The sequence below is a fragment of the Vicugna pacos genome, chromosome 6 (assembly GCF_048564905.1).
Source record: "Vicugna pacos chromosome 6, VicPac4, whole genome shotgun sequence".
Classification (NCBI taxonomy): Eukaryota; Metazoa; Chordata; class Mammalia; order Artiodactyla; family Camelidae; genus Vicugna; species Vicugna pacos.
In genome coordinates this window covers 18,509,865-18,535,082 of record NC_132992.1, presented here as the reverse complement: position 1 = coordinate 18,535,082, position 25,218 = coordinate 18,509,865, and the positions used below count along the sequence as shown (strand labels likewise).

At 41.0% G+C, this 25,218-nt stretch overlaps 1 protein-coding gene across 1 annotated transcript in view; it reads left to right on the top strand.

The window, feature by feature from the left end:
* The window catches only part of SEMA6D (semaphorin 6D), a 415,405-nt gene that overhangs the window by 54,616 nt on the left and 335,571 nt on the right, over positions 1–25,218 (top strand). Inside the window, exon 2 of the mRNA XM_072962494.1 lies at positions 23,580–23,660. The gene's annotated coding sequence lies outside the window, so the exon portion shown is untranslated. The remainder of the gene's footprint in view (positions 1–23,579; positions 23,661–25,218) is intronic.

The following is a 25,218-nucleotide window of genomic DNA, read 5'->3' as shown; positions in this document are numbered from 1 at the left end:
ATGCTGTTCCTTTCTGCGACGAAGGCAACGAACATGGTCTTTGCTCTGGGAACTGGGAGTGCTGAATTCTATTCTAATTTCCATAAGCAAGTTGCTGTGTGAATTTATAAAAATTAATTTCTTTTTGTTTTAACAGAGAAAAGCACCACCTGGCCTCTACTTTCTCTGAGATCATTTTTTATAGCCTGTTTTGGTTTTGTCAGAGAAATGTACCTCTATATTCCTATGTATCTGAACCCAAAGCATATAGATCCAGAGGTTCTTGCTTGCTTTTTATACCTGCCACCCCTTCAAAGGAAAAATGCAGCAATTAAAAAAAAAAAAGAACTAACAATTAAGTTTGAGGCAACTATAACTATACCTGAACCCCAAAACAAAGGACATCTGCTCCAACAGGGCATAGAACGTAGCCCTCTGCTTCCTAGGAGTTAAGATAAGAAATAGGATTAGTTATCTAGCACTTTGTTTATCAGCAAGGGCTTTTGACAAGGACTGAATAATAATTTGAGCACCAGATTTAGTGCAAAAGCCCCAATTTGAAATAGTGTGTACTACCCACTAGTTGTGCAGCACTGAGTAAATCATTTAATTTCTCTGGGCTTCAATTTCCTTCTCTGTAAAGTGGAATTGATAATGTATACCTGGAAGAGTGTTGATAGGGATTAAATAGGTATGTTACGTATGTAAAGCCCACGGTACAATGCCTGGCATGGAGTGATACAACGTGTCAATGAGTTTTGATGCCGTTACTTTCAAGGGAGCCCAGCATCTGGTGGAAGAGATAAAATATCTACATAGATAACCATAATTTATGGTGAAATAACTTAGGTTTCCTAAAAGAGGTTAAGATAAGCGGTAATAAGAAAAGCTTCCAGCTGGGGAGAGGGGCTTGGGGGAATCATTGCTCCATGGGAAAGGTCTGGAAGGTAGAATTAAGAAAACAGAAAGCAGCAGGAAACATTGTAAGCTGTGTTAGTCTGGGTCCTTGGAGCAGCATGTGCCCGTGGGGGGATTAAACATATGAGGCCTTTGTTAGGGGACATGCCTGTGAGTGAAAATGAAGAGATATAGGGGAGCCTGGGTGCAGTGTCATACCTTGATCCAAGACTGGCCTGGTGGGAAGAGAGGGGCAGAAAGGTCCTGGATTGTCTTGTAGTTTAATGAAGGTGCACTGAGGCCTTCAGACAGAGAGTCTTGCAGCCAAAGTTGACTGTTAGAGGAGTCTGTCTCCCAGGCTCGGACCTGCCCCAGAAGCCCTGCAGTAGCCTATGGAAAGCATCGCCTGTGGGGAAGCCTCCTGGTGGGTTTCAGAGGGCAGCAGGTAGGGGCCAGCTCAGTCATGCTCCCAGTAGCTGGAGGTCTGTCAGGTGTGTTCTTACGGCCACCTCATAAGCAATGGCACAGAGGCTAGAAACCATGGGTTGTTCTATCTAGAACAAACGTATCTTACAGGCCGGCTGGGCTTGGGTATTGAGACGGGAACATTTACTTACTTACACTTTCACTTCCTTACAAATGCAGTGGAGGTGGGAGATGGCGGGCAAGGCAGCGGTAGCAGCAACTCTGCCCCTGCAGACTCGGCCATGGTGAGCTCACGTGCACCTCCGGGCCGGCCCTTCCTCCGCCTGGACACCGGCCCTGCTGTTTGGGTGGCTCCTCTTGCCCCCAGTTGCTGACCTTTATCAGACTAATTCAGGGCAGCTTAGACTTGTGACCACATTTCCAGGAGTAAGCAGTCTTCTAAGACGCCAAAAATCCTCCATTAATAGTAACCCAGAAAATGCAGCGGAAGGTAATTTTCAAAGCATTTTCCTATCCTAATTGTTTTATGCGGTTAACCTCTAGCACACTGTCCAGGAAATTTAAAGCAAGCCTTATTATTCCATTTTATAGATGAGAAGGTTGAGTTACATTTAAAGTTTTAATTTTCCCAAAGACTTGATAAAACATGGATTTCAAAGTATTCAGATTCAATCCTCGCTTTGCTCCATACTAATTTTATGACCTTGGATGAGTAACTTAAACCTTTCGAGTCCCACTATATGCAAGTTTACACGAACAATAGCATCCACCTCATGAAATTACTGTGAGGATTACCGAGCATTGTTTAAAGTGCCCCGTCCCACACCTAGCATATAGAAAGGAATTCAGTCATTGCTCATTTCTTTCCTCTGACGGATTGATTGACAGATTGATTCAGATTAATATTACATCAGGGCAGACGGTGTTAAAAGAGAAATCAGATATAATTTTAAAGAAAGTTGGAAGCCCATTATCCTAGGAATGTATGTAAATATTGTGTAATTTGTAACACAGGTTTGGGTGCTAAGCAAACCTTGGTTCCATCTATAGATCTGCCTTGGCTAGCTCTGTGGCGCTGGGCAAGTTACTTCACCTCCTGCTAATCTGTCTCCTCGCCTGTTGTATGTACATGATGACAGTGAGGCCCTCAGGAGATTGTTCTAAGAAATAAACGACATGATTTGTTATAAAGGGCTTGGAGCAGTGCCTGCCTAAGTTCTACTGCTTAGAACAGTAGTAAGCATTCAACAAATGTCATTATTATTATTATTTAAAACTTGCATTACTATTTTAAGGGTTGTTATTACTGTTAGGTTGCACCAGGGCTCTCAGGGAACAAAGTAGAAGAGGGCTTTGGAAAGGGGGGGACTCTTCTAGGTACCGTTCCCTGATCAAGTTCATTGAATATACCACTTAAAAAAAATGAAAGTGCCAGAGAATGTTAAAAGCAAACAAACAAACAGTAAATATATATCAGTGAAATTCATCCTATGGAATTTGCAGACATACTTTGAGTTATTTTTATATTGACATTCTTATTTTAAGGCTTGCCTGAGTCTGTTTCTTATTATTTATTCCTCTGTTTCAAAAAGGATTTAAGGAAGCTTGTAAGGTATATAAAACTCATCATGGTGTAAATTAAAATTAGAAGTAAATGAGAAAAGAAGATAGTGGAGGTGTAACAGGAATTCAGGAATGAGGATAAATATGCATAGAGTAGAGATTTAGACACCTGCACAACTGGGCTGGATGTTTGGCTCCAGAGTTTCTAGGTTCAGTCTAATGTTACAAAGTCTATTCAGTAAAAATCTGCCACTTGTTTTGGAGAAACACATGATTATTTGGTACAAAATTCATCAGTTAAAAATTTACCATTTCCTTAGAATATGCACCAGGATTATTTGGCACAAAAGTGAAAAGCAATTTTTTCCTACAATTCCACATAAGGTACCTTTGCTGAACTAACACATTTCAGCATCATCCTTACTGCAGAGACAGTGGATTCTACGAAGCTGTTGCTTACACTGTTACAGGCAAGTCATTGAGCATCTCTGCCTCAGAGACCCTATCTGCAAAATGAGAATAATATTATTTACTTCATAGACTTGTTGTGAGGATTAGATCTGTTAATGTATAATTTAAAGTGCCTAGAATAGTGTCTGGCACATACAAAACACTTTATAGAGGTTTGCTACTGCCCTTCTTAGAAGCCTCAAGGAGGCTGTGACATTTCACAATTCATTGCTTTGTGGATGTGCTTCTTCCACGTTCCCCGTTCACTTCCTGTCTATGGGAAGGAGTGAACTCTCTGGAGAAAAAAAGAAGAGACACAGACAATGGAATGCTTTGACGCAGTTATCCCATTTCTGTGAATGTATATCCCCTCTCACGTCTAAAATATATGAAAATTAAATGTACTTAGAGGTCAAGTGTTGAGTCTTTGGTGAAAGAATAAAACTGGAAACAAACCAGTGGTTCACATGAAGTAATGATTAAGTGACTTATGGTGTGCTGACTGATGGTATAGCCATATATACTATTATTGTGAAAAAATAGCAACGTGGAAAACCAAAAGTGTTTTACTCTTTACCCAGTTGTCCAGGCTGGAAACCTGGGAGTCGCTCTTTAGTTCTTTATTTTCCTTTCTCTCTGAATATAACTAATTAGCCAATATTACTGGTTCTGCCCCCAACATTTATTTCAAATATATTCTTTTCCCTTTTACTCCATTGCTACCCCTCTTTCCAAATGGACTATTCCATTTCCTCCTCACTGGCCTCTCTCACAGCCAGAGTGAGCTTTAGTAAACATAATTCGTGTCCTAATCACTCCGTACTTTAAACTCTTCAGTCATTTTCCCACAAACTCTGTAAGATGATCCTTCTGTAGTCTTGTCAGTTATTCCCATAATGATGCTGCATAACACACCACCCCAAAACTCGGTGACTAAACACAACAATTATTTAGTCTTACTCAAGCATCTGCAGATCAGCTAGACGTTGGCTGATCTAGGTAAGCTCTGCTGGTCTTGACTCCAAACTGGATGTTGGATCCATGTTGGCCACACACGTCTCATCTTCCTGTTATCAGTGGACAATCCAAGACATGCTCTTTTACCAGTGACAGGATGAGTGAGCCTAACTGTACAGGCACATTTTAAACCTCTTCTTACATCATGTCTGCAATGTCCCTTTGACCAAAGCAGTGACAATGGCTGAGGCCAAAGTTAAGGGTTAGCAAGTTCACCCATCCATCCTCTGTGCAGCCAAAGCAAGTCACATGGCCAACAACGGTGAAATGGACAAGTATGTTCATCCCTGAAAATGGATAAGAGGGAGGAAGTGAGTATTTGCCCAAGAGTAATCTACCACATAGGCCTTTCTAACTTCCTCAGTTACTCACCTTGAACTAGCCCCACTGTTTTTTCCCTAGTTCTTCAAAGGCACAAGCTGTTTCCTGCCTCAAGACATTTACAACTGCAATTCCTTCAAGCTCTATGAGTCTTCAGAGGGCTGGTCTTTCTAATTTTAGCTTAAATATCAATTCCTCAGAAAGGTCTTTTCTGGAGACATTAGTAGGAGGTAGCCGGTGATTCTCTCATTGTCCTTCTCCTTTCATAGCATTTATATCCATTTATTATCTTTGTTTACTTTTTGCCAGCTTTGGGATCTGTCTCCCCTACTAGGCTGATTCTTCCTCTCTGTTTTCTATATTGTCTGATATGTTAGCTTCCCCTTGTAATTAATAATCAAGAGGTAGGGGTGGGGATGTGAATCAGAAGCAGTCTAGGACTTCGAAGGGTGCATATGCAGCTCAAATTCTAGTATGGCCCAGTTTTTTTTTTAATTTTTAATTGAAGTACAGTTGATTTACAATGTTGTATTAGTTTCTGATGTACAGCATAGTGATTCAGTTATGCATATATATATATTCCTTTTCATATTCTTTTTCATTATAGGTTATTACAAGATAATGAATATAGTTCCCTGTGCTCCACAGTAGAAACTTGTTTATCTATTTTATATATATAGTAGTGTGCATCTGCAAATCCCAAACTTCCAATTTATTCTTATTCTTATTCTCCTCCTTCTCAAGAGGACTCTTGGGTCTGTCATCAGCTTTTCTTCTTGAATTTGGCCCTTGCTTTGTCAGTTTACCAGTCTGACAAGTTAACCCCTTTTGCTCTACCTTCTCTTCTTAAAGTATTTCCTCTTAAATTGTGAGATACTATTAAGTCTTCTACTGGACAGCAGCTCCTGCTTCCACTCATAAAAGTTTCCCCCAAATAAGCCTCAGTAACCCTGCTCAGCCAACTGGCTCTGCTCTGCGCTCTGAACTGCTCTCCAGTCACATACATGCTGGATACTTGTAGAGCCACGGCTACTGCCGAGTCTCCAGTCTACCGTGACAGAACTCTTTTTTATGATGGAAAACATTCTAGAAGATAGATTAGGTAGCCTAAGGCTTAAACCAAAAGTTTCGCTCAGCTCTAGGTAAATACTTACAGTAATGAGTCTTCCAGTCTTCCCACTGGACCTTATGTGATGGTCATGAGGATTAGTCCAGCAAACAGTGTTCCTATTACTGGTTAAAAGACAGTGTCACGTAGACTGGGGAGAGGTGACTCTCTGTCTAACTGGAGTGCTTTGGTTTACAGTTGGCTAGAAATTAATACTGAATTGTATATAAACTCACACTCACTGGAACGACCTATCAACACTAAATTGAACTGCACGTTTCACAGAGAAACCCAAGGTAAAATCTGGGGACAGAAACAACTATTGATTTTTTTTTTTTTTTTTTTGCAAGTGGAGTGAAACTAGCTATTGTATGGCTTCTATACACATGCATTTTTTTTGTTGAATGTTTCTTGTGGGAGTATCCATTAAAGTATGCAAGGGTCAATAGAATAAAGGCCAGATTTTAAAAAAAAAAAAAAAGGAAGAAAGACAGCTTTGATCACTTGCACATTATTAGAAAAGATGGAATTTAGGGGCATCAACCATTCATGTTTACATTTTTTCGCACCCGTAAATTCCCCCAATGTCCCTCTCTCTATAGATGTATTTACCGCAACAATGAATCTTAAAATCACTACCATATGCTTTCTGGGCTCACACTTAATTTTCAAGGCCCACCTGCTTTGCCTGCTTCTCTATCCAAATTTTAAAAGAATTTGTAGAACTACTGTCACTAAAAATGTTTCATTGCCTGTTCAACTAAGGTATTGTTCCTACCACCACTCTTTCACAACTGAAGTTCCTCGTCTAAATCACAGGACGCAGAAAATGATTTGCATGACAGTTTTCTCAGTTCTTCTGAGGATGATACATAACTAGTACCATTCTAGTCGCATAAGAGAGAAATTAACTTATTACAAATAAAGGTTGCCGGAGTAAAGGCCCCAACCCAAAGATATCCACTTCCTAATCTCTGAAACCTGTGAGTCTGTGACTGTACATGGCAAAAGGAACTTTGAAGAGGTGATTGAGTTAAGAATCTTGAGATGGGGAGATTATCCTAGATTGCCTGGATGAGACTAATATAATTGCAAGGATCCCCATAAGTCAAAGCAGGAGGTAGGAGGTCAGAGTCAGAAACGGATGTGGTGTTATGCTGCTGGCTTTGAAGATGGAGGAAGGGACCATGAACCAGCGAATGCAGGCAGCCTCTAGAATTTGGAACGGACAAGGAAATGGATCCCCCCTAGAGCAACCAGAAGGAACACAGCCCTGCCGGTGGACACCTTGCTCTTAGTTCAGTAAGTCCTGTCTCAGACTTCTGATTTCCAGAACTGTAAGATCATAACTTTGTGTTCTTTTAAGCTACTAATTTCATGGTAATCTGTTACAGCAACAGGAAACTAATACAGATTCTTTAGGGCATTAGGGCCTAATTCCCTCCAGGAACCTCAGTTGAGAAAGGTTGCCACCAGAGTAAGTATAGGTTTCCGAGGAAAATGAGGAACACCTCTGGTTGCCATCGGCACTGAATGTGTCTCTGGGGAGAAATTCCTCTTGGGCAGGTCTGTGTTTTAGTTCTGTCTGTCCACCTGCATTTGGCAGATTGAGAAGCCTACATTTATGAATTGATTCTAATCAAGAAGTCTTCGGCCTCCACAAATGGCTATACCAGTCCCTAAGAATCATCAGTTGCAAAAATGTGTCTATCAAGGAAGTGGGGAAACACATATAGACAGGCAGCGGACAGTTCTGGTATTCCAAAAGCATTCCTAGTTGATCCAGAACTCTAATGTTACCATACTCTTAGCCTTTCAGCCTACGCCTTGGTGGTCAAAAATCTAAGTTGAAATATTCAGCAATATCTACAGAATGTTTTCTTGGTCTCAGTTAAACATTCAGACCCAAGATTGCCACAGAAAATATTCAACATCATAGTCACTTAGATAGTCACTTAGAAGGACCTGGATGGGAAACCTAGCATGCCAGCAGAGACAGCCCCAGACATTTATCTTCTGGAGGAGTCTTCACCGAATTGTGTGCAGCCCTGGCCAGCTGCAAGGAGACAAGGTCTACGCTGGGCAGGTGCTTCAAAGCTCATGTCCTTAAAAGCCAATATCTCTTGTGATAACAACAATATAGGTGTAATTTCCAGGGTCTCCACAAAGGACATGTTGGTGACAAATTCAGCACACTCAGGGAAAACCCCACGTGCGGCCTCCTACCAGTATTTATAATTCATGTGAGTGCCCCACAATCCAGATCTGTTAATCCTGGGTCATATCTTCCCATAAACAACATTGGTTAACAATATAGCCAACATACTACTCTTAACAAATAAAGCAAACTTGAAAGTTAACTGAAGGTCAAATTCTCATGCTGAATGGAAAAGTTTTTGTTAACTCTTTACCCATAAAGAGTTAGAATTTGTTGGAAATTGTTTATTTTCTATATATAACACTGTGTGATCACCATCATTATTGTTATTCTTAGCTGCTATTCATGAAGATAAACATTTATATAAAGCTTTGTGCTTTATATGCATTGGCTTATGAAGTCATCCTGTGAGCCTTATGAAGAAGGTGTAATGAATGCTATCTTTTCATAAGAACACCAAGATTCAAAGAGGTTGAGCAAATTTCTTAAAATTTTTTTAGCAAGTGAGTGGCAAGATGGGTATTTGGACCCAGCTCTGCCTGCTTCTTAAGCCTACTCTCTTAATCAGTTTGCTATACTTGCATCCTCCTTGTTGCCAAAGTCACGTTGTGTCTGGCCATTATCACGGGCACCTGTGTCCGCATCCAGGCAGACTTGTGCACCTTTCTTGGTCTGTCAGAGACCCACACACGGAAGTTTCATTAGCTAAGGAGGGTATTCACTCTGTAACAAAAGTGCCCCTAAAACAAAGAATGGATTTATACATGCTTAGTTTCTCAAACTGAAATGGAGTATCTTTAGTGGGTAAAAGAAAAAAAAAGAAAAAAGAAAGAAAGGAGCTGGGGACACATGAACACTTCAGCCGTTTACAGTGGTCTTTTCTCAGTTACATTCAGCACTTGTAGTACCATGCGACTAGAATGCATGCTGGATACTGGAGTGCTGGATTTGTATCAAAGAAAGTGTTGAATTAGGGGAAAACAGCCTTTAAGTTCATGTGTAAAGGAGGGCTTGAATGTGGAGGTGGTAAGGGTCAACGGTATTCACTAATCACTTCCCCGACGAAAGAGGCTACCTTCAGTTCTTGCTGACATCAGTAGGAACACTAAATCCTTCCACAGCATTTCAGCTGATTCCTCTCCCAACAGGATCACTACTGTTTCACCTCACTTTTCAAACCTTGTCGTCTTTACTAGCTGTTTGGTGGAGTTATCAGTGATTGTCTGTCTAAATCAACAAGTGGTAAATCTCCCTTAGTTATAATTTGATTTAAATTATCTTACCTGGGAAGCAGAGCCCCGCACGTGTAAATTACCATAAACAGCCGCCTTCTCTGACGATTTACATAATTAAATGAGAGAATATTAAGACATCACTGTGAAGTGGCAACCTATGATGCCTGTTTTTTTTTAAGTGAAGTAAAAGGTAATCCTTCGCTTCTTCCCTGTTGCCTTTTTATATCAAAGCAAACCTCATTAAGATCACTGTGGTCCTAAAGATGTATTTTTCTGAGATGCTGGGCCCCAAAATGTGTAGCTTTTCTTGACGTTTTTTGAAACCTGAAAAATAATAAAATTCCCAAATACATAACAGTAGGAGATTACAGTGTGTCTGATTGATAAAGGTACATACATAATAGGTATTTTGAAATGTAGAAAACTAAGGCAGACAAAGTGCTTCAATTAGTTGTACTTGGGAAAATATATGACATTGTTCCACTCAGCACTGGGAGCCAGGGAGAGATTTTCTTCAAAGTGTACTTTTGGGATTTCAAAAACATTTGTGCTTTTGGGGAGTGAGAATTTTTAAATGTCATTGGGAAGTTGTGAAATTTAAGATGCAAAATCTTCATTGGCTTTGTTAATGGAGAAATCAAGTGAAGTAGTCAAATCCTGTGGAGCAAACCCTGGTTTTCAAATGAGAAAGCTGTGGTAAGACTGTGCATCCTCTTATTTTTCAGTCTTTCCATGGATTGTCAGAAAGATGTTTTGTTAATTGTCAAAGGGCTTAAAAAGAACATATGCTTTTGAAAGAGTAAGAAACTATTCGAGTATCACTGCTTGTTCCTCTGGAGACTGCACACAGGGTAAAGAAGGCCTGTCCCGGGGGCAGGCGCCATCATGTGGGGAAATGCCCTGATGCCATGGTAGCCTTCAAGTCCACCGTCAGGCAAGATATCCTCAAGGTCATGGCAGAGAAAGACCAAATGCCAATGCTCAGGTCAATTTAAAACACACAGTACTAAGTGAGGGGAAAGAAATGGGGCAGGTCAGCACATTGAGGATAGAGTGCAAACATGACCACACTGCCCGAATCTGATTTGTGTGATGTTCATATGCAGGATCGGCTACTCTACTTACAGGACCCAGTGCCAAACGAAAATGCGGGGGCGCCTTGTTCAGAAAGCGGGGGGGGGGGGGGGTGGAGGGAAGTGCCATCAAAGATATTAACGTATCAAGGTCTCCCTTTCATCTGAGTATCTCCTCTTCTGATACACATGTTCCATTGCCCCATCGACTTCTCATACAAAACACAGGTTCAAAGATAAACTTATTAAGAATTTCAAGACAGTGCCAGGAGACCCTTAAACCAGGGTGGGGCCCTTCTGGGTCTGTTCCTGTATCCTGCCTATTTCTCTGCCGTATCAGCTTTTTTCACTGATGGCCTTGAACAACTCAGTAGACTTTGGTGAAGGAATGGGGGAGATGGCCAGCTCTGATGTGGACACATTTATGTGGACAGCCCTCCTAGACCTCTGTGCAGACAACCAATGAACCTACTTACATTTAGCGTGCTACATGGGTCTTGCACGCACAATAGACGTCAGGCTAGAGATATCATTCAGAGATTAGTCTGCACGTAGAACTTATTCAAAGCTATGAACCAAATGAAATCACACAGAGAGAGAAAGAACAGAGAACATAGATGAGAAAACAATCTTCGTTTTTCTCCCTATATTACAAGCTTCATGAGAGCAGATCATGTGCTTTGATTTTTTTGTGCAATTCTAGGAATGAGCAGAGTCTTCATAGGTGTTAGATCAATGTTCAAAGAATGAATAAACATGTAAGCAATGAGTTACTCAAAAGTATAATTATTTTTCTCACAGACTTTGTGGTTACTCCCTGTAATTTGGCGAGCAGAAATTATACATTGCTTTTCCAGCAGAAATTATACATTGATATATGTGTTTATTAGAGGTGATTTTATTGTTTTATTTCTGTAAGTAATTAACCCGTTTTCCATGCCGTCTGTGATACTAAGTAAGAATATTTAGTATGGAATAGCTCACTCAGATTCAACTCCAGCATTTTCTTACCTTTTACCACTTGTCATTGAAGACATCGGAACATAACCATTAGATCATATATCCATTATCTCTAGGAGATTCACAGGCAATTTCCAGTGGCTATTTGGTTCACTGTTTGTTGAAATTTTGTTCGTCTGGAAAAATTTCTATCACTGTTTTTCATTTCCTTTGGAAAAGGGAAAAAGCAAAAACAGAACAACAGTGTCTTTCAAAATGTGCTTTATGAGCAAATATGCTTGTAAGACCTGGTTTCTCAAATCGTTACACAAACTGAAAGGGCTTCAGCGCTCCCTCCGTTCCCCACCCCCAGCACTTCCCCTAGCAAAAATCCGCAACAGTTTCTGCCTTATGAAAAATCTTTTAATCCCAGCCATGGCATTTGTGACTTGGCTAATTATGAAGTACAATTAAAACATGATTAAGAATTTCTCCCTTCTCAGCCAGAACTCAGGAAGTGTTCTCTTTGTTCTCACCTATTTAATCACCTCTGCAGTCATTTCCAATCTAGCTTTACTCCTTTTGACATATCCCAAAATAGCCTTTTTAATTCTGGCCGGAGCTGTTTCTTCTTATCTGATCTGGCACTGTCTCCCGCTTTATTGGCTGCTATCAAATACAATACCCTTTCAAACCATCTGAAGTCACAGATGCTTCACTTTCGATGCTGTAAGTCCCTGAACTTGTGCTGGTCTTTGGTGAGTCTTCAGAGTAGGACCAAGGGTCCTGGCGTCTGTGTCCACACTGATAAAACAAACAAGGTTTGTTGTTGTTTGTTTTTGTTTTTTGTGTTTTTTGCCTGAAATGCAGGTGAAAACTATTCCAATTCCTACACCTCATCCCCCTGAGGCTTCAGCTGAGACTTTTAAAGGGATGGAGGGATATAGCTTGGCTCAGAAGGGGGAAGACGTGATAATTTCAGACACTGGGCAGAGCATGGGTGATGACTCAGAAGTGAGAACAAGGGAGTGGTGCTGGGTGACGCACAGCTGTAGGGATCCTGGGTCAGATGATGGCTCTGAGTAGCTGTCATCAACCTCTCAGGGATCACCCTGATGCCTTTGCCCTTGGAACTCAGACAAGCCACAGTGACTGTAAGGGCCCTCATCTAGGGAGGAAGCACACTATAAAGGTGAGAGGCACTGGCTCAGGGGCCACTCTGCCTGGATAAACTCACCAGCAATGTAACCTTGACCAAGATACTAAGCCTCTTTGTGCTTTAAAAAAAAAAAAAAAAGGCCATTGGAATACACCACTGAAAGATTGATGTTAATGTGTTTTAGTCAACATTTCTAAACCACTAGTCTTGCCAAACACATTCACATAAATTCTTTATGTGAGAATAGTTTGGACACTTATAGGTACTTTTAAAAATGCAGACTGTTATACATTTTCTTAGTTAAAATAAGGGAACCTCTTTGCAATTTTTATTATTTTCAATTATCATCTGCATTTTAGTGACAAAAAAACAACAGAGAATAAAGAAAGGTTGAGTGATTCGTTCAAGGTCACATACCTAGTAACTCTAGGCCACAAATTGACAGCGAGCTTTCTAGTCCAGTGAGACTCCCCTGACAACTCAGCTCCCAACAATCTGCCTTTAATCAGGTGCCAAAGCAGCATTCAGCTTCCTGGTTCTCCTACCAGCCACCATTCTGCTCAATTGCTCCAGGAATTCCATTCGGCTCAGGCTTGGTAGCTCTATATCAGCCGCCTGAACCTCTTCTCTGCTCAAATCCTGGCCTCCTGGACCTCAGCTCCTTTGGCTTTCTGGCTGATGCCCTACATTTGCTTTCTGATTCTACCAAGTTTATAAGAGCCCAAAAGAACAATGTGCCTTTGGTGGTTTGAGGATCTGTGCTTGCACAGTTATTACTTGCCATCATCCACAAGGAAGAACGGGCCCTCCTGGCCAGTGCCAAGACCCAGACCAGTGTCTTTTACTGGGAAAAGCATGGTCACGCTAGACAAAGCCCCGTGGGGAGAGGCTGTGCTCGAAAGGAGTGGAACAAATTTCAAGGATAATTATATTATCTCACTCATTAAAGTGGAATTACGTGAGGATGAACTTCACTAAAGGACAGAATATCAGAAGAAAAGACATTTGGAAGAAGTTCCATGTGAGATGAGGCCCTTGGTGAGGTCAGTCAATGAAAACATCATTATGTTGGGCTTGCTTTGGCTCAGATTTGGGTAAAAACAGGGACATGTTGAAAAATGTTGTTGAAATTAAATCAGAGAAGGTTTTAAATAAGGAGAGTTGGAATTTAGGTCATAGCCTGGGAAGTGTTTGTTTTGAAGAATTCGTATCTATCATGACCTTCTGTCCATCCTTAAGATGTTTAAAGCAGATCAGGTGAGTTCTAGGAAAAGTTTTTCAAGACTCAGCAGACCTTGTATTGGAAGAGGATTCTTTTGTTAAAAGAATAATAATTGTAGCAGCCAAAGCTCCTTCTCAATGAACAACTTCTGTGTGCCACAGACAGTGCAAAATCCTTTCTATACATTCTCCAATTTAATATTTCTTGCAAACCTACGAGACACATGTTAGCCCCATTCCCAGTAAGAGGAAGCTGATTTTTATGAGAGGTTGCTATGTGGACTCACTGTTGTTGAGGATGCTCTGAATTTTAGTCATGTCTTGATTATCCAAGGAGATTTTGAACCGACCTTTCTAATGATAACATACTTTATCAAGCATTTGCCCATTTCTAACCAGATGACCATCTGTGGAATAATTCTAGAGCACACACACTGGCTTCTGGCATTCACGGTGTGAGACTGTTCTTTTGAAGATCTGTATAAAAATAAAATAATTTTATGGCCATGCTGTGGTGCGAAATAATTTGACATAAAATCAAGCAGACTTCTGTTCTAACAGAGGCAGAGCAGCCCAGGAGCTGAGTGTGTAGATTCCAGAGCCCAGTGTCTGGGTTTGAATCCCAGTCTGTCACTCAGTAGCAGTGTAACAAACTATTTAACATCTGTGTACCTTTGTTTTCTCATCTGTTAAAGGGAGCTAATGATGGTAGGCTACCTCCTAGGGTTGGTGAGAGGATTAAATAAATTAACTTCTTTAAAGCACTTGGAATCACACTTTTTATGTAGCAAATACTCTGTAAATATTAGGCATTGTCTTTTAAATTATTGACATAGCTGATTGTCTTGTGTCTTATTTCTCTATACAGTATCATCATTTTATTCTGCTCAAATGCTTTCATAACTCCACGTTCCTTATAGAATAAATGACAGTGATTTTCATTTTTGATTATTTAACATGTGCCATGCACTGTGACAAGCACCTGGTCTCATTTAATCTGCACAGCAGTCATAAAAGGTTGGTAGTGTTGTTAACACTATTTTATAGATGAGAAAAATGGGATTCAGTGAGATTTTAAAACTTGACAAAGATAATAAAGTTAACGGTGGCAAATTTTGAGTATGATCCAACTTTGTGTAACTTCAGTGCTCTTAATCACTGGGTTATATAGTTTGTAACCTCCCTTCCTCCCACCACTTGATCACCCAATACCTTTGAGCACACTGTGGTGTCTGCTTTGCCAGCCTCTTCTCACCCAGCTTTCCAAAAGTCTACACTCCACCCCAGGCGTCCGAAATACCTTGCAGCATGCTAAGCTCGTCTCTGCCTCATGACCCTACATATACTGTTCTCATCATCGCCGCTGCCCCTTCCACTTTGTAAATAGGAAAGGAACCACTCACCCTCCGAGAACCACATCCTGTCACCTCTCTGAGGTCTCCTCTTACTTCAGGCAAAAATTCAGCTGTTTTGTCTCCATACTATCCTATCACCACCCAATGCACAATGTACAATTTGTTTTCCTTTTTTTAGGTAGGCACTCTACCACTGAGCTATCCCCTCCCCTGTTTTCCTTTTTTAAAATGTTTGTCTTCCCCACCAGACTGTGAGCCCTTCAAAAATAGATAACTTTTACTTTTATCTTTGCCTCCATCAGAACTCAGAGTTGAGTCTTTTACGAAGTAAGCAATTCATGAAATTATAAAATAAATGACTCGATAAGTAAAAATTCAGGTTATTTCTGTAGAGCAGCATTGTCTGATAGAACTTCTTGTGATGATGAAAGTGTTCAATATCTGTCCAGTATGGTAGCCATTAGTCATGTGTGCCCATCGAAATCATGAATGCTGGTTGATGCAACTGCAGAACTATAATTTTGATTTTATTTAATTTTACATAATCCAAATTTAAAGAGCTACCTAAATTTAAAGAGTGGCTAGTGGCTAATGTACTGGACACACCATTGTTGAGTTAGAGCTGGAGTAGGATTTTACTGAAGGCTCTTCTGGAGTATGCCTTATCCTTATGTCTTTCTTCATTATAGTCTGCATCCTATCCTTGGTCAAAATCAGGAAATTACTTACGTTAGAGAACAGAGATTTCACGATGCTGCAGTGAGACAGCACCACTCTTCTGTTAGCACACATGAGTCCTTCCACAGATGGGATAATGGCTCCTCAGGGGGGAAATGTGGGCTCTTAGAGACATTCAGTGATTTTTCTAAAAGGGTTGGCAGACTTTTCCGCTGTCTTTGGGCTCACGGGAAATATTCAGGGACTGAGTGAGATGTCTGCTCTGGGTGCACTCAGGTTCTTTGCAGAGTTCACAAGTGGGAAAAGACATCAGTCTCTCTTTATCGACTTTCACTGACCCCCTTGGACGTTATGAGCAAGTGTCTGTTTTCCATTTGTCTTATTATACTGTCATGATTTGTTCATGTTGTTTTCTCCACATCCTTGGTAACTTTATTGAGAGCCAGACTCTTTTTCTTGTGCATCTTTATTTCCCTAGGATTTAACCATTGCATGTGACATAAGGGAGAAGGACAATAAATGTTTGATGAATGAATGAACAAACATTGAATCAGGAAATAAGCCAACACCTCCTGGGACTCCAAGAGGTCTACTTCCATCACAGGGAAATGAATATACCAGAGGAATACCAGCCCACAGCAGTTTCACCCACTAGAGAGGGAGGCATGTGAGAACAGAATCCTGCGCTGTTTGCAGGCCAATCACAAAAAGAAACAATTATGAATTCTAGGCCAGTCCAGGCAGTTAGAATGGGTGGAGTTTCAGTCAGGTTGGCAGTACCATCTTGGAGTCCACCTGAGGGAGTTTGGATTTAATGAAGAGGAAGCAACAAAATGTTTTAACAAAAAGCCTTTTTTCACAATCTCTATTTTGGTTGAAGAATTTGGCCAGCCTCCCTGGGTTCTGAAATGAACTTGACCAGTAGATACATAACTCTGCTTTTTTGCACAATCTTTGTCTGTGAATCCCCCAGGGAAAAACATGAAAGTGATGAGAAAAAAACCTCAGAAATGCATACACAAATGCACACATATACACATTCTCAGAGGTGGCAGGAGCAAGTTAAATTCTTAAATGGAGCATGAACAGGGATTCATCTCAGTTCAATTTAATTCAGTTCAGTAAAAACTTAGTGAGTATCTACATTATGGGGAGATGCATGAATAATTAAGACACAGTTTCTTCCTGTTAAGAATCCACAATTTAGAACAGAAAAAAGAATTGTGAACTAATAACTTGTAACAGAGTGTGATGAACGCAATAATCGAGGTGCCCTAGGTCCAGTGGTTGCACAAAGGAGGGGACTGGTAGGTGGCTCTGCTTGAATTCGTCTTGAACGACGTGTAGAAATTCTTTAGCTCTGCAAGATGAGGGAGTAGAGCCTAGGAAGGCAGGGAGGGATCCTCCAGTTAGAAGAACATAGGCAAAGTCACAAAATTGTGAAAGGCCATGTAGTGCGTGTTTGGGGCAAAGGTGGCTGGCTCTCCCAGTGGGGACCACTGAGGTGTCCATTTCATCAGAAGATTTCTCTGCCTTTCTGGAGTCTGAGAGATGGTTTTGCTATTATGTCTAGGATGAATTGACAGGACAGGATGAAACTTCTAAACTGAAACTTTTAACTGAAACCTTTCAGTTAAAAGCTGTTATAACAATTTCAGGGTGAGACGTTTAGAGATTCAGGATTATGGCTGTCAGAATAAAGAGCAAGACTTTCCAAGGTATGATCTAGAGAATTGATTCTCAACCTCCTTTCTGTCTGGTAAGTCCTGAGAAATAAAACATACTTCAATCTGTAATGGTGATAGTATACCACACAAGTGTTTCTAGAAAGGAATGTGGGGATATAATTTAGAAAATCGTCCCAGATGATTCTAGTTTATAAACCACCTTCTGACCACCCCCTCAAGGATAATCCCTTTTCCTAGAAGCTGAAGATGTAAAAAAAAAAAAAAAAAGTTCCCATTTATTAAGAACATACAATGAGCCGTAAGTTAGCTATAATTTAATTTGATCTTTACGACAGTCTTACAGGGTAGGAATTCATCCTCATTTTATCATGGATGGACATGAAGTTCAGCTAGATTCCGAGCCTTGTTCCAGCTCCCATTAATACTGAGACCATGCCTGGGTTTGAGCTAAGGACCATCTGATCCCAAAGCCTGAGATCTTTGCAGCATGCAGCACTGACCCTTTTTGTAGGCTTTAATGCTGTGACCTGAGCAAACCCTAGTATCATAACACAGGAGTGTCACTTACAGGGAGGAAGAAATTGGCAAAAGGCATAGGTTTCAGAACAAAGATGCCTAGCCAGTACTCTGATCTGTTGCCTTCTACCATTGCCTTTATTCTCCAATATCACCACTAGAGTGTGTCAAAAGAATGATGAAGGACCACATGCTAAATTGCTAAAAGCACATGGGAGGGAAATGAGGGAGCCATTCATTCTTTTTTTTTCAATCAGCACATATTTATTAAGCTAATATATTTCAGGCACTTCACTCAGTATAAAGGATAAAAAGATATATTTACAGGCTTTTCTCTTGCCCTCCAGAAATCCATATTTTTGTGCAGCCTAAACCTTAAACCATAAAATATAATTCTAGTGGAGTGCTAACTGGTCGAGTAGAGATGAACGCCAGGTGTTGTGCAAGTTCAGCAGAGGGAGTGACTAACTCCTTCCTCGAGGTTGAGAAGACCTTCATCTCACTAGTTGTATGACAGCTGTCTCTTAAAGAATGAGCCAGAAATTTGCCCAGCGGAGGATTGAGAAAGGCCTTTCAGGAGGAGGGGACAGCAGGGCAAAGGGACAGTAAACTGAAAATGTTTTAGGGGAGACAAAAAACTCCATGTGACCATAGGTGAAAAGGCAGGGCAGGATTTTAAAGAGCTTCGTATTCTCTTCTAAGGATTAGGGATCTCAGTCCCAGGGTGGGGTGTGGTTAGTGATGGGGTACAGGTAAGGGTGTGGAGGGAGACATCAAGAGCTTGGTGTTTCAGAGAAAACAATTGGGAGCCAATGGGGAAGGATTTGATTGGAGGAGGGCGGTGCCAAGAAAACAGGAGAGTCCCTAAAGTCCCACCTTAGGCAGAGCCCGGGGCCATGCTGACTGTCCCCCTCCCCTCTAAACACTTCTCCAGGTTGTTAAGTAATTTTAGAGGTCAAGTGTGAATGCAGGAGTGGCTTTGCCCCCACTTGAAAGCCCAGAGTATTCTAGATGGAGGGCTGCATACCTGCCTATAAAATGAACCAATGCCTCAGGGCCTTCCCCATAGCAACAACATTAGTCCTTGACATCTAGACATTCTTCCTTTGTTTTTGCTTCTCCTGTTGCCTGAAGGCTCTTCTTCTTTTGACTTGCATAATTCCCTCATCTAGCCGGGGACCTCATATAAACGCTGCTGCACTGGCACTGCTAATATTTCATTGTCGTTTTCGGCTCTATTATATCTTTCTCTCAATCATTCTTTAGAGCAGGAGGTGTCGTCTAGAGGGGTTCTGCGGCTTGCATAAATGAGTTATGAGTCCTCATGATTTCAAGTGGGTTACCAAGCCCCTTCCAAGCGGAACCAGGCATCTGGTAACTCCAAAGTGTGAAAAGGACATTATGCATATGTATGCAGAGACACATGCCCTACGGCGTTTCTGAAGTGCTTGCCACATTTTCACTCACAGAGACGCCATATGCAAGGGGACCTGAGAACCAACTGCTCTTTGAAAGGGAAGTGCTTTCACATATCCTTTCTTTTCTCTCTTATCCTCGCAGTGCTTTTTCTTTTTCTGAACCCAGGAAAGGAGTAAGGAAAAGGTTTTCCTGAGTGTTCTCATTATGTGCTCTATTCAGCTTTGCACACATGTAGGCAGGTAAGCATCAGTAGCTAAAGGAGAAAGAGGGAAAAGCAACAGAGTGCCACCTGCAAGAACACAGCAAGGGCAGCAAAATCAGGGGGCTAGACTACTCCGACGTACACCATTTTGTCTGAACTACGTGCATCGTGGAGAGGAATACTAAATGAGTTTAGACCGCAAGTTTCTAATAACTTGAACTTTTCTATATTTTAAAATGTGATGCAAAGACCACAGAGTGTCAAAGAAAGGCAAGGCATGACGGGCCAGGGAATCTGGATACTCAGGCAATGAGGACGTCTCTGGAAATTAGATTATTTAGACTCGTGGTTAGATTTTGGTTGAGACTCTGGGCTTTGACTTAAACATGGAATTGAATCTTAGCTCTGGTATTAACTTGCTATATGGCCTTAGGCAAGTCATTTTACCCTCTTTAACCTTAGATTTGTTCTTTGTGTGAAGATGATAATATGTACTTCATGAAGCAGTTTTGAAGATGATGTGACCAAGTTTGTATAATCTTTGCAGTGCCGTGTGGCACCTAGCAAGCCCTCAATGAGTACAGTGTTTATTGTTTTTACATTGTTACACATTATCTTGATTTAGTAATTACACAGTGATTTTCTTAGCTTCAGTTTCCTTATTTCTAAAATTGGACTAATAACTGTCCTATTTACTTTATATAGATTTTGTGGAAATTAAATAACAGTGCACATAAAGATCCATTGTAAAGTGAAACATTGCAAATTTCCAGAAACTATGGTTACTATCATTATTTAAGAGGTAGTCAGGCTGTCACAGTTTCAAGAAAATTTGGGAAAAGTCCAACTGAAGTAGATGTAACATGTTACTGATCCACAGAGGAACAGCTGTGTTCATCCATCTAGCCCAATTCCTGTCCACCTTTTGGTGTGAAAAACTGCCCAATCCCTCATATGTGTAGAAGGTAGATAATATTTGGAAATAAGCATCGGGAGAGTCTCTCTTCCCTTTGAGAATGATGTATACAAGGCAGAAACCTACAGTTTTTTGTATTTTATGACTACTGGGTCTTAAAGACTAGACATGATTGCCCAAGCCCATCTGATAAATAGGCAGCCAGAAGCTCAGATACTTGCAGATTCTGACAGTCTTCATGGCTTTCCTCCCCACAAAGATGGTACTCTCACGCCTTTCTCCATCCTCACTGCCCCTTTGAAGGGAAGGGAGAATGGATTTCAGAAGTAGGCGGTAGATCGGCCTTGATCAGCTGTCAGGGGCTTGCTATTTATGGTTGAGGCTGCCTGCATCTCCTTTCTTAGTAAAACTCTCCCTCCTTATCCCCCCGTGTGGAGGTGGAGGGGCAGGGGAGCAAGGGCTGTCTTTAGCATGGTCTGGCATGGCTTTGAACCCACCTCTGCCCACCACTACCTGCAGCTGTTTGACCTGGTTTAAGTTATTTAGTCCCTCTGAGACTGGCTTATTCCATCTGTAAATGGGGATGATAATGTATCTACTGAGCAAGATAGTTCTGAGACTTAGGTGAAATTGTGTATTTAAAATTTCTTACAAAGAACATAGCACAGCGCAAATACCAAACAAAAATGTCCTCTCCTGTTCTTTCCCTTTGATTTGTAATAGGTCAGGAACCATTACTCCAAACCATTACTTTGTCTTTTTCCTTATGTATAAAATGAATGCGATGATTTATAATTCCTGTGTGCTCGTGAGGTCTAAAATTCCTACACTTCAAGTACTGTAAAAGAGGAATAAATGAGGTTGCTCTATACTTTCTGGGGTAGCTGGAATAAAGTCATCCTGGGAGACTGAGAAGGGAGAATGTGATCTAGGCGTTACTGAATAAGTGGGATTTTGATACGCAAATAGGAATTGACAAAATGAGGAAAGACATACAGCGCTAATGCTTTATTAGGTTTAAAAAAGGTATTTGGATAAACTGATTCATACTAAAGTAATAGAGATTCTCTAGAGTCATGTTTGCAAATTTCTGAAAGGGCTTCTCAAAGCAAGCATGAGCCCCTCTCCTGGGGAGGCAGTGCCTGTCCTTGGCTCTCAGTTCACACAGGCGGGAATGCAGCAGACCTTCCAGAAAGCCGTGGTTCCTTCCTGGACAGTAATCTGCATGAAAGCAAGGACTCAGTCTGTCGTTGCCAGGTGTATGTGCTGATTGCTGAACTTTGGATGAGTGAGTATCAGTGATGCACCTAAAATATTAATGTCTGAGTGTGGAGTTGGATCTAGGAGAAGAGAGCCTAGTGATCTTTTTATAATAGCAATTTTCCTGGAACACTTCCTGAAGATACCCCAGAGCACTTTTGCAAATGCTTATTATTTTTTTGTAGACAACTTTTTCCTGCCTGTCGTACAGCTGTGAGTGTGAGAGCACAATTCTCTGGGGACCTGAGCATATGTGCTCTTCCTGAGAAAATCTGGGAGAGTGCCCCAAAGGACACACTGTATCCAAGACAGGGAAAGCCCGCCTGAAACACTCCCTCGGTCAGTGAGTAAAACTGTGAGCTAGGACTAGAGCTTTATGAACTTTGCACACATTAGGACGAGGAGTGAATTGGCGTATGAGTAGGAAATGCTGGGTTCAATGCTTGATCTCTCACTGTAAGTATTGTATGAAAACCTCTCTGGGCTTCATTTTTCTCCCCCATAAGTAAGGAGATTTGGCTAACTGACATAGCAAGATATCTTTCAGTTGGACACTCCCACTTTTATTGTCATTTCCTAGAATTGTGGACCTGGAAGAACACTTCCTGTAGTTCAGCTCTCCCATTTCGTAGATCAGAAAACTGAGGCATAGAAAGGTGAAGCCTTCTGCTGAAGGCCACAAAACCAGTCAGAAGCAGAGATAGGGTTAGAACCAGTATCCTCAGACTGTCAATCCAAAGCTCCTTCACTTTTTATGAGTCAGAGGCCACCTTACAAATCTGATGAAAGCTATGGACATCCTGAGGGTGGAGGTTAGGATGGGGCCAAATACTTTACACACAAAAGACATACAATTTGCTAACTACTTGGTGAGGGGGGCGCTCTTGGATATCAGGTTAAAAGCCTTTATGCTGCACGTTATTACTTAAAGTAGATGTTGGAGTCAGATGTTAAAAAGAAACATAATTATATGTGATGGAAAGTGTGCCTTTCGCTTTTTTGGTTTAATAACTTCATTTGTGCGGAAAGCACCTCACCACAACTGGAACAAGTTTGGGTTTGTATCTGCCCTCCAAGCAAGTCATACTCACTTGTCTTGTTTATGACAGTGTCTGATTTTTAAAAAGCCAGTTCCCCCTTTTAAATATCACAGCTGTTGTTCCTCATACATACACTTCTGCTGAATTCAGTGCTTGACTTACGTCAGCTATAGCCAGATAACACAGGAAGGGGCTGGCTAAAACAGAAAAGGTTTGCTCATTGACTAGGTCTGAAGGTGGCCTCTGCTAATTAGTTCTTTTTCAGCTACATTTTAGCCTCTTGTCTTCAGCTTTTGGATTCTGGAGTCTCCCAGTGGGCTCACATCCCTTGTGTTTCTAGACAGCCACTTCTGGGCTCAGATCCCTCTATTCCAGTTGTGTGGTCAGATCAGTGCATTCCAGCGTTCAGAGCTTTGTTCTCAGGGCAATAGAGGGAACTTGGAGGCTTCCCTTGAGCAGGCATAGAGGGTGTCCTTGGGGTCTTGTACTCACTCTGGCGTGGCACTCATTTGAAGCCCAGGTGCTCGGCGCTGTCTGCTGCTCGGCCTGTAGAATGCCCACAGACTTTCCAGTCATGTGAGCACATGCTTCATTAAGATCGGATTGGTTCCTTTTTTTTTCCCCACAGAGACTGTGTCCCTATTGCAGTTTATTAAAACTGCCCATGCAGTGCACCATTATTCTTCCTGCTTGTATTCATGAATGGCCTGTTCTCAATAGGAACATCCAGGTGGAGATCAATAATCAGTCTCTTAGTTAGGGCAGGAGGAAGAAAAAAAAAGAAAGGAAGGAAAAGAAAATCCATTGGTGCACTGCATTCAGCTGTACTGAAGAGGTCTTATCATTAAAGCAACAGCAGGCATTCATAAACCAAGCTTGCCGGCGGTGCTGGACATGCAGGATTAAAATAATCGTCCATCAGCCTCTGTCTCATAAATGTTTTCTTTGACTTTTGGCAGGATCTCCAACCTGAGCATGTGCCAGTTGACATGGGAACACTGAGGCCAGCAATTTAAGGATTTTCGCATTTGCTTGCAGTGGTAAGATTTAAAGATATAACAATGAAAGACATTAAATATTACTGGGTTCCGGCTTTTTGCACTAGACATGAAACTGACGTTGTGCAGGTATCATATGTTTTGACTCATACAGGTCTCTATTTAATTACCTTGCAAACCCACAGTGAGCACAAGATAAATCTATAATCCATAAACATTGAACTTAGTATTGTTGGTATTGGTGAAAATAGGGAAATTAAGTAATGTCAGATTTCTTGATTTTTGTACAGTTGGACCAAGTGAGGGAAATGGTTTCCATTTTGAACAATGAAACTGTGTGTTCAGAAGAGACGGGATTATCAGAGCACAAAGGGGTACGAAGTTTAGGATCAGTGGGTAGAAAGGAAGGGGAGAAGATTCTGTTTTCAGTACGTCAGGGGGCAGTCATTCCTTAATGTGGGTCCAGAGACTGGGTTTCTAAAAGAACCAAATCTGTAGTCAATTAAGAGATTGCTTGAAAATGAAGACTGCCAGATACTGATGGTGTGGTGACACACTGGACATTTGCTGGCATCAAAGACACAACCATATGATGTTTCTTAAAAAGAGAGTCATAATGGTGAAGAAACTGGCAGGTGCATAGCCAATTGTGTTATTGTTTTGAAAAGAGTCTTCATGCCCGTATATTTACATATATACATGCATGCATACTCTCTGAGATCTGAGGCCAAAATATAATATTGAATAAAGTCATAATTAAGCATTCCATCTTTCATGGAAGAGAACAGAGTCTCTGGACACACTTTCCAATATAAAGTAAAAAAAAAAAGGCTCCATGATATGGTTAACTCGAGTTAAACAAGGTCAGCCAGGCCCCAGGTATGCTCTCTGGGGCCTGCATTGTTGAATTTAAGAGGTTAAATGTATTACTAATACTCATCCTGTTACCATCTTCAGGTTGAGTCATATCTTCATAGGATGAGACTGTATTCAGCGCCTTCAGTTCTCTAAGGGCTACCTGTTTAGCATACTTTCTACAGATGTTTGGGTGCCCATTTTCATGGCACCGTGATACACTGAACAGGTCCATGATATTGAACACATGTGACCTCTAGCCAACTTATTTGTCCATTTTTCGGTACTGGATTCCTTATAACCATGCATTTTCAAAGGATATATTTTGGTAATTCAGCATTCCTATTCAGTCTTCTATGCCTATTCCTCACAAATTGTCCTGCTGCTCCGTCAGTTATATTATTGTGGCAACTTTTAGCTTAACGGCTTGTACTCACATAATCTATTTGTGGAACAATGGAAGAATGATTGTGAAATAGCCTGGAAGATGCATTACTTACACCTGTAACTGACGGTACAGCTTCACATTTTTATACATATAAAAGTAAATGAACGTACCATTATGGTTTCTTTTATCTGAATACTACCTTCCTCTTAAAAATTCAATTACTTTGCACTTGAGTTTAATGCTTTATTTCATGATTGAGATGCACTTTCTAGGAACTGCCACCAAACCCAAGTTCCCATCCATAAGTCATGGTTTCTTAAATAGACATGGAATTCAAGAAAACATCCTAATTAGAGA